Genomic DNA, 12728 nt, shown 5'->3' with positions numbered 1-12728 from the left:
GACAGATAGAGCCTGGGCTTTTTGACTCTGTTGGTTGAGCTGCTCTGAAAGCCGTTGCTGTTCATCCACAAGTATCAATGCAAATGATTTCAGCTTGGTAAGCTCTTCCTTTAGCTTTGCAATCTTCTTGGCATTTTCTTGTTCTTTTTTCACCCGATAGGCTTTTTCTTGTTCAATGAGCTTTTTCAATCTGAAAGGGAAAAATATGTTAAATATGAAAAGCTGCTTCACTTGAGATAATGCAATTGGCCTCTTTGTCGAAGCACATTAATTTATCTGATATACGTACTGGAATTTACTTTCTCAAAATTGTTCTATAGCTTCCCCTTAATCATTTGAATAAGAATATTTTGTAAGTTACAAGTCAAAGTAATTTTGAATGCTCAACTAAAATTACAATAAAAATCTGTAGATATTGGACATCTGAAACGAAAGCCGAAAATGCTGGAAACATAACAATTCAATCAATATCTGTGGAGAGAATGGATCAATTCCTTCCACAGATGCTAAATGTTTTCATTATGTACTGGTAGTGTTCAGAACTAAAATCATTTTGTAAAAATGTTTGCTTTCATCATGTTGTCAAAATGTAATTAACTCAGAATTATGCACATTGAACTAAAAAGGAGAATGTAATACATTTAAGAGCCCATGGAATTATTCCTAATTTAGTAATTACTTGAGGTTTGTATAATCCCATTATTTTTCATTCGGAATCATTAGAAATATCCAAATATATTCATCATGAACATGCTATTTTGCTATTAGCCGAAGAAGAAAATTGTTAACTATTGTTATTCAGAGCCTGAGTTCCAAGTTGATTTGGCACCATGCAGTTTTGTTAAGATCATTTGTTCTCTTTTTTGGCGAGTTAACTAAATGAAAATGAAATGAAATCTGATTTGATACTCTTCAATTAATTATATAGCTTGCAACAAAAATAAAATTTGTAATGTTAATTTCAGAGACTTGACAATTCAGTCTAATTCCCCTCGCAGTTCACATTTATACACAGCCTGACTGTGATAACCATAAATTTTGTATCCAACTAAATAATTTGTTGGTATTTTTTTTTCTTGAGATGTCTGTTTGAGTACTCTTGATCTCAGAAGCACTGATCAGACTAGGGATCACTGCTATCTGTTTGACCATGATCTTTATGCCAGATCTGAGACTATGATCTCAGATATCCATTCCCTCATTTAACCAATCTAGTACTGCATTTAAAGTCATGGTGAATTTCATCTTTAGATGCCAGTTTTCGCTAAGTGGTGGCTCCTGACGTATAAGAAGTGATCCATGTTTTCTTAACGCTTGCTGTGAATCTTTATTGTTAGAGGGGACTGGTTCGTAGATAATTTTTATCTTGCAGATATCGAGTGTTAGGATCTATTCTTTCATATGCTTCAGTGATCAAGTTAGTCACCGACTTGGTGTTCAGTCATACAGTGCACACAAGCACATCTTGCAGCTGAACTACTGAAGTTCAGGTAATCTTGCTTCGATGGTAATCACTGCAGGTTAAACAGTTTCTGCAGGAATTGAGCTAGTCCTCAAAAGTATTCAAACATTAATGCATTTAAAAAAGATCCTGAATCCAGGGAGTTATGCTGCCTGTGTTCTCTGTGGTAGTGTGTGGGTTTGAGGAAATGCTAAGATAACACCTTTTTTTCTTCCAAGGTACCCTGAATAATTCTTAATTTAGATCTGTAATGAACGCCTAGATGCAACAATTTGCAATCTAATTCAAACAGAATGAAGGATACGTAAACTTTTATGAACAGTAATTCTTAAAATTGTGAAATTAGTGATATTGGCAGCACTGGTTTATATTTTTTCCCTGAACAATGATAGCGTGAAGAATAGGGTAAATAAACTGTCCTTTGCGGACCACAGTCATTTTATTATCATGTGACAACTAATGCATGCAAATTGAATAGATAGTAGTGAAATAAATAAATTATTGAACAATTTTAAAAACAATAGATTATGTTGCAGTTCAATGAAAACTGAAGTTTTACCTTTATAATTTTATGCAGTGGTACTTATTGTCCTTCAAACCAAAAACAAACCAACAAACAATATTTGTTATATGTGTAGGAAGGAACTGCAGATGCTGGTTTAAACCAAAGATAGACACAAATTGCTGGAGTAACTCAGCAGGACAGGCAGCATCTCTGGAGACGTTTGGAGAAAATGGGTGATGTTTCGGGTCCTGAACGAGAGTCTCAACCTGAAACATCACCTATTCCTTCTCTGCAGAGATGCTGCCCCGCTAAGTTACTCCAGCATTTTGTGTCTAATATTTGTTGTATGTTATGGTGATTACATTGGCCATTTGAGCAGTTTTATTTTGGAGTCCATCACCCTTTGCCATTTCCAATTTTTGTTTAGCTGAATTCCTAAAGTAACCAAATGAAATTATTAATTTGAACTCCTGGAACATCCCTGGCTTATCAAGGCAATTCTTAGGATTTGCTAACAAACAACATTTGAAAACGGGACACATAGGATGATTAAGTTTTAATAAACTGTATTATTAAGCCTTTATTTTAATGAAGGCTTTTAATGAGAATGGATAAGGGAGAGCCGGCGGATGTGATGTATCTAGACTTTCAAAAAGCCTTTGACAAGGTCCCACGCAAGAGATTAGTGTGCAAAATTTGAACACGTGGTATTGGGGTAGGGTATTAACATGGATAGAGAACTGGTTGGTAGACAGGAAGCAAAGCGTAGGAATTAACGAGTCCTTTTCAGAATGGCAGGCAGTGACTCGTGGGGTGCCACAGGGCTCAGTGCTGGAACACCAGTTATTTACGATATATATTAACGATTTAGACAAGGAATTAAATGTACCCTCTCTAAGTTTGCAGATGACACAAAGCTGGGTGGCAGTGTAAGCTGCGAGGAGGATGCTATGAGGCTGCAGGGTGACTTGGATAGGTTGGACAAGTGGGCAGATAGATGGCGGATGCAGTATAATTTCGATAAATGTCAGGTTATCCACTTTGAATGAATGAATGAATAAGTTTATTGGCCAAGTATGCATATACATGGAATGTGCCTTGGTGCTCCGCTCACAAATGACAACACAATCATACAGTTAACAATTAAGAATAAAGCATAACCACATCAAAACAATAAGGATACAACATTACGGTCTAAACATGTGGGTGAAAATAAACCAGAGCAAAAAAGAGACTACAGACTTTGTTTATTGAGTAGAACTATCACTCGTGGAAAAAAAGCTGTTTTTATGTCTGGCTGTGGCTGCTTTGACAGTCCGGAGTCGCCTTCCAGAGGGAAGTGCTTTGGTGGCAAGAACAAAAAGACAGATTATTATCTGAATGGTGTCAGATTGGGAAAAGGGGAGGTGCAACAAGACGTGGGTGTGCTTGTACATCAGTCACTGAAAGTAAGCATGCAAGACCAGCAAGCAGTGAAGAAAGCAAATAGCATGTTGGCCTTCATAGCGAGAGGATTTGAGTTAAGGAGCAAGGAGGTCCTACTGCAGTTGTACAGGGCCCTGGTGAGACGATACCTGGAGTATTGTGTGCAGTTTTGGTCTCTTAATTTGGGGAAGAACTTTCTTACTATTGAGGTGCTGCATAGGTTCACCAGGTTAATTCCTGGGATGGCAGGACTGACATATGATGAAAGAATGTTTCGACTGGGCTTATATTCACTGGAATTTAGAAGGATGAGAGGGGATCTTATAGAAACATATACAATTCTTAAGGGATTGGACAAGCTAGATGCAGAAAAAATGTTCCCCATGTTGGAGGAGTCCAGAACCAGGGTGTCACAGTTTAAGAAAAAGGGGTAGGCCATTTAGGATTGAGATGAGGAAAACCTTTTTCACCCAGAGAGTTGTGAATCTGTGGGATTCTCTGCCACAGAAGGCAGTGGAGGCCAATTCACTGGATGTTTTCAAGAGCGAATTAAATATGCCTCTTAGGGCTAACGCAATCAAGGGATATGGGGAGAAAGCAGAATGGGGTACTGATTTTGGATGATCAGCCATGAATGGCGGTGCTGGCTCGAATGGCCTACTCTTGCATCTATTTTCTCTGTTTCTATGTTTTAACTCATAAAGGGTGAAAGATGTGCTAAGGAAATGTTTAGGGTGGAAACCCCTGAGTTTAGGTAATATAGTACTTCCTCCAAAACTACAATTAATGGAAATTAGGGATGTTCACAAGGCCAGAAATTCAATTTTAACAGGACTCCAAGGTGCCATTATCATTCAAATTGTCAAGGGCAGTCACGCTCAGGCCTAATCATCCAAAAGTCAGCAGGCCCAAGTTCTAACTTTCACTATGTAATGATTTAAGTGAATTTTAAAATTCTCATACATGACCTTTCCACCTTTTGAAATCTTTACAAACACCACCAGCCATACAACCTTCTCAGCTATCTGCACTATTCTAATTAGGGATTTGCAGAAATTTCTGCACTAGCTAGATTCCTACTTGGCTGAGGGTTATGGAGGCCAGTTATCTGCGCAACAGGACATTCCTTCAGTAGTTCCGAAGGGATAATGTCTTCGGACTGGCCACTTCCACAGCTTCATTGATGCCATCTGTCCACGATAAAGCTGACACTAGGGACGTTTACCTAAAATTGCAGAGTGTTTATTTCACATTGAATCTCCAGTAATGAAGCCAAGTGCTCATATAGACAAGTTCGGGCATGGACAAGTGCAAGGAAATGGCCAAACCGATAAGAGAGCGTAACTATTCCCATTGGGAATCTACTGAATTATCATCACTAAATTCCTGTGAGTACATAAATTGGACTACCCATGTGATCACCTTTACAGAAAGAAGTCAGAGGTCGAATTGCTGGAGCAATTTACTCACCTTCTGATACCAGTTATTAATTTGAAGTACAGCAGTGATCACTACATTGTCAAGAACAATCAGAGGCAGGCCAAAAATATCAGTAAAACTCACATTTCGTCAATTTCTAAGAAAAAATTTCCAAGCCTTTCCACCAACAACAAGGCGCAAGTCAGAAATGTGCTGAATACTTTCCAGCTGGTTAGATAATTGCTGTCCCACCAAGAAATCTGACATTATCCAACAAAAGAACCTCATCATATGCATTTGAAGCATATGTTTTCTCCTCCCCTAGCTCAAAGTGGCCTTATTGCATTTGCCATCTATGAAAGTGGATTTTTTGGTACTGATAGCCACACTCCAGCACCATTTCTTTTAAAGAATGACGTGAGTGTCTACGGGTTCCAAAAGCATACCCACATTCCCTCTTTATTCCCACATGCTTGCATGTTACTCAGGATATAAAAACATAGAAAACATAGAAAAACATAGAAAATAGGTGCTCGAGGGGGCCATTGAGACCACCATTCAATGTGATCATGGCTGATCATCTACAATCAGTAACCTGTGCCTGCCTTCTCCCCATATCCCTTGACTCCACTAGCCCCTAGAGCTCTATCTAGAGCTCTATCTAACTCTCCGTAGTATCTTATAGAAACATATGCAATTCTGTATATTTTCAATTATTTTTGTAGCTCTATACAATATAGTTTACTGCATAATTTATGCTTCAATTTTGCTGAAACAAGTACCGTAACATCCTTTTCTATTTTTTGTCCTGCAGACTAACAACATTTGCTTTTATATTCCCACAGCAATTGCCCTGTCCAACTTTATAATTTTCCATAAATCCTCCTTAAACAACATCCTGTGTGTACGCTCAGCATTCTGCCCCTCTTTTCAAGCCATTTCCAACTGATTTTAATCTGTTTGCATCTGCCATCATTGTCAAATAATGACAATCCCAGTATAATTAGCAAAATTAAATTATCATATTTACATCCAAATGGAATATTTTGTATGAAATTTATAAACAATATTATCTTTGGAAGCACCCTGCTGGTCACCACTTTTCATTGCAATGTAATGTCAATTATCCAATTGTCCATTCTCTTCCCAAATGTCATGAAAAAAATTTAGGATATTTCTCAACTTATGGTTTAAAACATATATGTGTGTGTGCATCATAACTGGGAATTCTTTTTTTATGGACCATGATTGCTATGACAATTGTAAAGTTGAAAATCAGTTGCTGAAAGTGATCGGCATTCCTGTGATCATCATTCTTTTGTTTGATAATTATTTTAATCTGTGCCTTCTGGATTCTGAACCTCCTTAAAACAGAAGCAGTTTCTGCATGTATATCACTGAAGTCTCACCTGTTCAGTACTGCCTTCAACCACTGAAGGTCACCTCACCTTCTGTCTCCTTTCTCTGTTCATTTATTTATTTACTTATTTATCTATTTATTCATTTCCCTATGTTCTCAAAATCTCTGTAAAGCGTCTTTGAGTATATGAAAAGCGCTATATAAATAAAATGCATTATTATTATTATTATTATTATTATTATTCTTATCAAAATCTTTTGTGATTTAATCGCCTCTGATCGCAAGGGAACAATCCAAGCTTCTTGATTATCTCCACATAACTTAAGTTCCTCACTGCTGGGGTCATTCTTGTAAATCTGCTACATCCTCTCAAAGGTCGCTATAAAGTACTTTGCCCAGAATTTTACATGGTAGTTGGCTGAGGCCTATTCTGCTTATTTTTAGGATTTGATCAGACCTTGTTTTTGTACTCTATGAAGGAAATATTAAACTCCTATAACTTTCAGTTTGAAATCTGAATTTGGCAAGCTCACTTTGTTGGAAACATGCAGTCTCTTGTCTATAGTAGCTGACTCGTGATAAAATGTCCTTTCCAAATTCTGTGCTACAGGTAAAAAACAATGATGTGCAGAAGTTTACATGTGTTCAGTAGGTCAGGTAGCACCTGTTAAGATAGAAACTGAGTTAACATGAGCTCTGTAGACACAAGGAACTGCAGATACTGGTTTACAAAAAAAGACAAAGTGCTGGAGTAACTTGGCAGGTCAGGGAGCATCTGTGGAGAATGGGGATTGGCAACGTTTCAGGTAGAGACTCTTCTTCAAAATCCAGACCTGAAACGTTGCAAATCCATGTTCTCCAGAAATGTTGCTTCACCTGTTGAATTATTCAAGAACTTTGTCTTTTAAAAAATATTAACTCTGATGCTCTCTCCACAAATACTGCCTGCCCTACTGAATATTTCCATTCTTTGTTTTTTTCCAGCCAGATTTCAGTACCTGCTGTCCTTTGCTTTTGCAATTATAGTTGATTTTGTTTTACAATGTGACCAGACATTTGTGAGGCCAAAAACAGAATTAGTTTGAGGTAATTGAATTGACATTTTGAAGTTGGCTGTTTTCTTATTTAGATATAATTGTATACATGATGGCTAAAGTCCATATAAACTACGTAAATTTGAGCAAATGTCAGAAAAAGTGTACTGACTGTAATAATAAACAATTCTATTTTTATGTCTATAAACAACGACTAGTTGGCAGGATATTTTTGACTTTCAGTTATTTTAGTAGATTAAAAAAGTACAGATTATATGATGATAACATTTTAATGGGTCCATAGAAACTCTGTATTTAGTGTGGGAGTGTTTTTTTGTTCACTTGGCTGCATCCTGCTTCTAAAGTTGAACTTTAACCCAAAACTAAGAGTCACATAGACAGGACCCAATGGGAAGAGCAATTTGTTGAGACTTCCTCAACATGTATCCCAGGAGATTTTCACTCCAGATCCTCATCTGCACATCCAGTCTCCCACCTGAAACTGTGGAAGAGTGGCATCTGGTTAGCATCAGAAAGAAGAATATTGAGCAATAGGATGCTGCTGCCAGGGCCAAGGAATTGTCTTGTGTGCTCACAAGTGTGCTTAACTTTCATCTGTACTGGGACCAAAACAGTGAAACTCCTACTTGCAGCAGCTTTACAGGCACTTTAAGCAAAGCATAAATATACAACAAAATTATCAGTTATTCTCGGCAAACCAGACTGTGATAGGGCAAGCCAAAATAGGTAGAGCAATCTTAGGTACTGAGGTAAGGATATGTTTAGTGGTGTGCAGGGTGTTCTTGAGTCTAATGGTTGATGGCAATAAGGTGTTCTTGAAGCTGGAGGTAACGGTTCTCAGGCTCCTGTATCTTCTTCCCAACAGTAACAGCGAGATGAGAGTGTGGACAGTAGGGTTGTCAACTGTCCTGTATTAGCTGGGACATCCCGTATTTTGGGGTAAATTGGTGTGTCCCGTACGGGACCACCTTTGTCCCGTATTAAGCCCGGACGGTGCTGTAGGCCCGGACACTGTAGGCCCGGACACTGTAGCCCGGGGGGCGCTGTTGTCCCGGACAGTGTAGGCCCGGGCGCTGCGTAGCAGCCCGCCTCCCGGCCCGGGCGGCCGCCATTGGTGGAGCGGGAGCACGTGGCTGCTGGCTGGGTGATGTCGGTGAGGTCACCTTGTCCCTTAATTGGGAGTGAGGAAGTTGCCTACCCTTGTGGATAGGGTCGTGTGGGCCTGGCTGCTGCCTTGAGACGGTGCTTCCTGAAGGTCCCTGTGATGATGGGGTTGATGCCCACCGCTTTTTGCAGCCTCCTTTGTTCTTCAGCGTTCACATCAGGAAACCAGGCTGTGAACTAATCAGTACACTCTCCTGCATATACCTGTGGAATTTGAGTATTCAGCAACATGTTGAATCTCCTCAAACCTCTGAGGAAAGGAGGTTGGAATTTCTTTGCAATTTCTTCAATGTGCAGTTCCCAGAACAGATCATCGAAGATGTGTACACAAGAATTTAAATCTATTGACTCTCTCCAATGCTGTCCCATTGATAATGAGAGATCCATGACCTCTCAGCCTTTCTTTCCTGAAGTCAACAATCAGCTGCTTGGTCTTTCTCAGTTGGGAGAAAGATTGTTGTTGTAGCATCACTCAACAATATTATCGATCTCCCTCCTGTGCTCAGATTTGTCTTTACATAATATTTGTCCAACGATAATGGTATTGTTTACAAATTTAAAGAGGACTTTGGAATTGTGTCTGGCTACACAGTCATGGGTGCAGAGAGTGGAACAGGGGACTGATTGTGCAGCCTTGAGAAGGTATCACAAAATGCTGGAGTAACTCAGCAGGTCAGGCAGCATCTAGGAGAGAAGGAATGGGTGACGTTTCGGGTCGAGACCCTTCTTCAGACTGCAGCCTAGAGATGTCTTTGGGTTGAAGGTCAGGGAGCAGGAGATGATGGCAATTTGTACTGATTGAAGTCTGGTGGTAAGGAAGTCATTGGCAAATAATAAGTGCAGTTTTGGCAAGCTTCGTAGTTGCAGTGAAGTTTAAAACCTAGGAACAAAGAGGTCTTAAACCTTGTGGTGCCCAAAGGAGTATTTCTTGCCTGAGTTCTCTCAAGGAAAAAAAAAACATTTATGCCCCTAGTTTCCCTTTGCAATAGGTCATCTGATGGGGGATGTCGCAATAACTTCCTGTGCGTCTAGTTTAAAATTGCATTCCGCCACCAGTGACTCATTCCGCCGCAGCTGAATTTGCATATTTATAACATATCTCTATTATGTACCGGAAGGGATTCTTCTTGCCCATTCAGGATCATGTTAATATGAAAACTGACAAAAGATGTCAGTGTCTCATGAGTGGCTTTTAACTGCCCATCTATGCTGCAGACACGATTAAATTTGTCATAGCCTGGTGTAGAATGCGAAAATAAACTTTCAATTCTATTTTGTGTTTCTGAATTTGGTTTATGCTTTACAAACATATCTGGCCAAACAATTTGCAATTGTGCATCGCTTTTCTAACCTCAGTGTAGATTTAAAAAAACCTTTTGTTTGTAAACTTCTGGAATCAATGAAGGTGCAAATAAACTCTAAACTCATTGGATTAACATCAGGTATTGGAGCAATTATTAAATCCTGACAACTCATGGTACAAAGAAATATTTTGTTAAATCTTTTTGTATGAAACATTTTTTTCCAATGAATGTTTTGTCACAAAGATACTTATGCTTTAAACTAAGCTATCAGAGTTGTTACTGAGAATACCAAGCAGCATTGGAAGTGCTGGCTACATTTTTACTGTTCTTGTATAAAATTAGAAGAGAAAAACCTACTGTCAGAAGAATGTTCCCAGTGAAGGGAGTCGTTGCTGCTTATTGGCTGCAAGTGATGTCATGTTTTCATGGTTGTAGCCTGGTTCACATTACAGTTATTTTACTAACGTTCTGGGGTCAATTAGCAATTTAACCTCAGAACATTGAGGAAGAAACATCCACAGTGATTTTTAAAAAAAAGGGGCTGATAGAAGAGGAAAATAAATGCAATGTGAATGAGAGATCTTTGAGAAAACAGAATTTTAGTTCTCTTTGTAATCTAACATATTAAAAGCTAGGAAAATCACTTTTTTTCAAAACTTTGGTGAAGTTGCAAGATGAAGGTTGTGAGTTTTGCAAGATGCGGGTTGTAAAAATGGGAACAAACTGTGGACTTGTGTGCTGCGGTTATATTGCAATCCAAATGAGGCGTATGTGCAATTTCCCTTCTGCTAGATGATGTCTCCTCAAACTACTAATGTGATGATTTAGTGTAAGCGGTATGCCTGGCCTCCCAACCAGATTACAATTATAAATCCCAGGGCTTTGTGTGTGTGTGTGTTTTGATTTTTGTATTATGCACTTTGGAACATTTATATCTTCCCAATCATACTGCTAAAGTTGTTGATTCTGAAGCCCACAAACTAAATTTAAAGAAAATTACTCACTTAATTGCCATGTTACATTTTAAAGTACAAACTTCTCCTGAATGTTAGTGGTGACTGAATGAAATTTTGAAGATCTGCTTTTGTCTCAGTTAACCAGTTAATCTCCAAGTAAACATTTTCATTTCACTACTTTTCCCAATCAAAAATCACCAAAACATTTTAATTGTAACAATTACTTTGGTAAATCATTGCCCATCAAAAATGTTAATGGAGTTTTACATTTCTTTGAGCTATCTAAATCCAAAAAGGGGATATACAACTTTTGAAAGAAGATAGCAAAAATAAATCAAGCATTATTTACTTGTTAGTGTAATCTTCTTGTACTATTTTAATTTGATTGCCATCATAGTTTTCTACATTGTTTACTTTTTTTTTCTCCTCCTGAAGTTTTTTTTGCCTGCATTATAATATTCTTAATAGGCCAATATTTTTTTTTTGTCTAATTTTTTCACATGTTCGTCTTCACATCTTTTCAGTCTGACATCGTTAAACCATGTCACTATGAGAAAATATAAAGTTAAAACTTTTTTTGTGATCTCAGTTACTCAAATAACCCACTGTGATATATCCTATCATAACTCAATTGCAGTATTAGTTATTACTTGTATGGTGAATATCATATCTGAAAATAATAATTACACACAGCAAAAGACTGCAGTTTGGAAGAAGTTATCAGATTAGAAAATGATTACAATAACGTAATCCAAAGAATATTTTGAGGAAGATTTAGAGCATTCGGGACTGGAATTCAGAAACTTCATATAGTAATCCTAGTGTAAGCCACTGACTATTTTTGGCAGTTAGTGCATTGAAATAAAACATGTTTAATCAAAATTAACCGCTTCGAATAAATCAATTTCTTAAATGGTTACATAGAATGTAATGGAAATTGATATGTTTAGATGAATTAAATCATTACTTTGTACAGTTCAAACATTTTTGTCTTTCTTCATATGTCATGCTTTATTGTTCAAACATTATAGAATAATGTCATTTATGTTTGACAGGTTGTTGTGTCTCATGAGATGCTAAGTCCTCAAAACTACTAAGGAAGACAAGTTAAAGTGTTTCTGACAGGAAATGACATGTGTTTTGTTTTATAGGATGTTCCTTTTGATTCAAATAGTAATTTTGCATAAATGAATTGGTTTATGGTTTATTATTTTGATGGCTGAGACATTTTTGAAAATTTTGTATGAACCTTTTTGGGATATAGAAATGAGTTTTACTTTTTTGAATTAGATGCTAATGAGAAAATATATAAAATGATAAGGTTGCTTATTTCATAACCTGAGAATCGTGTTTTGGTACAAAACCAGCATTAAATTAATTGCTTCTCTGGATTGGTCAACATAATTGAGGTACTTTATGACTTTTTTCAAATGCATGTCTACCTTTTTTTGTAAATTATTTAGAAAATGTAGGTTAATATGATTGTGTGGAGAAAGGGTTAATTGGAAGTTATCTGAACTGGGGGAAATGGCTAGTCTTTTGAAATATATGTTTATATGTAGTTATTTACAACATCACTGCATCTGAGTAGTTCACCTGATTTTAATGGAATTTTAACGCAAATACTGACACAAGAAAAACATTTTATGAAATGTGACCAAAAACAAACTGTGGAGAATTTCAGGAGGTGAGATAGCATCTGTGGAGGGAAATGGAAGGACCCTTCACGAAGGAAGGTCCCGACCCTAAACTTTGCCTTCGATTTACCTCCAGAAATGCTGCCCGACCTGCTGAGTTTTGCGAGCAGGTTGCTTTTTGCTTAAGATTTCAGCATCTGCATTCTCTTGTGTCTCCACCTAATGAAACATGCTGCTTCATTGATGAATGTTTTTGAGGACAAAATAGGATTACAAGCAAACCTAACAGCACAGTCCTGTCCTGTACAGTATATGTCCTCCACTCAAAACATGTTTCCATTTTTCCTCATCTAAATCCATTAGTATAACCCTCTATTACCTTCTCCCATCAATGCTTGAATAGCTACATCTCAATGCATCTATACCATTGGAAGGAAATTT

At 37.6% G+C, this 12728-nt stretch overlaps 1 protein-coding gene across 10 annotated transcripts in view; it reads left to right on the top strand.

Moving 5' to 3' along the window:
- Positions 1-12728, top strand: part of cmss1 (cms1 ribosomal small subunit homolog) — a 239891-nt gene that overhangs the window by 46182 nt on the left and 180981 nt on the right. The window contains exon 1 of one of the 10 annotated variants that reach the window (XM_078409579.1): positions 7161-7257. The exons of the other annotated variants lie outside the window; for them this stretch is intronic. The gene's annotated coding sequence lies outside the window, so the exon portion shown is untranslated. Of the gene's footprint in view, positions 1-7160; positions 7258-12728 lie in introns of those variants that run through there. 10 annotated transcript variants of the gene reach the window in all.

This window comes from Rhinoraja longicauda, chromosome 12, assembly GCF_053455715.1.
Source record: "Rhinoraja longicauda isolate Sanriku21f chromosome 12, sRhiLon1.1, whole genome shotgun sequence".
In the NCBI taxonomy this organism is placed as follows: domain Eukaryota; kingdom Metazoa; phylum Chordata; class Chondrichthyes; order Rajiformes; family Arhynchobatidae; genus Rhinoraja; species Rhinoraja longicauda.
The sequence above is the reverse complement of the archived record's forward strand: the minus strand, read 5'-3'. Positions and strand labels throughout refer to the sequence as shown.